Here is a 1,298-nt window from a genome sequence, read left to right on the forward strand (position 1 = left end):
GGAATCACCATTAGACTCACAAAAAAATCACTATTAACAACCCTGAAGAAATGCAAAATGCACAAATTTTTAACTAGATCAGATTAAATTGATTACAGATTCCATATAATCAAACCCCACTATCTTAATGTGATTTCCCCAAGAACTAAAAACCCAGTAGACCAACAAGTGTTGTAAATTAACAACACATGAATAATCTGATAACTTAACTTGATACGTGATCTCAAACATACACCAAACACTTAAGCCTAGCAAACACAAAACAAACCATCAATTCATGTAACAGATACAGATCTTAGTAGAAATTTTAACTCCTTTCTCACCTTGTATGATAATCCCATAGATATTTCAGTTGTCGTATATGAATGGAGCCCCACCTTTGGATTGTGGAAGATGAAAGAGTCCTTGCTGGAATGGGTTTCCGAATCCCTCTTTTCAATTGACAGATCGAATGGGTTTCAAGAGTAAATTTCCTCTCGTCATTGAACTTTTAACTTAATCTCACACTTAGGACTAAATTTCAATTTGTGTTAATGTCATCACTCAATTTCTTAAATATTTGCAAATCCTTATCACTTTGTAAGGATTGTCTCCTATCGTTATCTACTTTAACAAAAGAAAACAATTAAAACACAAATGACTCATACAATAAGATACCAAAATTTATCAAAACACCCAACTTCAAAAACAAAGTAGCAAAATCACTGCATACAATAAGAAACCAAAAAAGTTGTTATGTTAAGCTTATACACACTTTCTAGGAGAAATAATATAGAAATAGTGGTTGTCAAATTGCAAAACCAGTCTTCAACTTTAACCTTCTTCACTAAAAGATGATAAGTTTGTAATATAGAAAATTGGCTCTCAACATAGGAAAAAGTCTTGCAGAACCACGAAGAGTCCTAATGCTTTAGTAAATGACATAAATCCTATTCTGTTCAAAATTGAAAGCATCTGCACTATTCAAAGAAGAGCTTGGAAAAGGGTAAATCCATGCAACAAACTCATCCCAAAGCTATTTTGGTGAAATCCCAAGACAAAATCAACAACCAATTAAAGAACGAACAACATTAGAAAGCTAAAATCTAACATCAAAACAGAATGAAGAAACCAATTAAAGAACAAACTACAAACATAAATAATAGGATTTGTCTCAATTAACATATAACAACCTATTAAACAAAAAAATAACACCAAGAAGACCCGAAAAACATATAACAACCTCTTGAAACAAGATAATCACCAAAACTACGTGATTAGAAAATAAAGTTGCTCCCTTTATTGAATTTGAAGCAAAA

The sequence above is a fragment of the Diospyros lotus genome, chromosome 1 (assembly GCF_014633365.1).
Source record: "Diospyros lotus cultivar Yz01 chromosome 1, ASM1463336v1, whole genome shotgun sequence".
NCBI lineage: Eukaryota > Viridiplantae > Streptophyta > Magnoliopsida > Ericales > Ebenaceae > Diospyros > Diospyros lotus.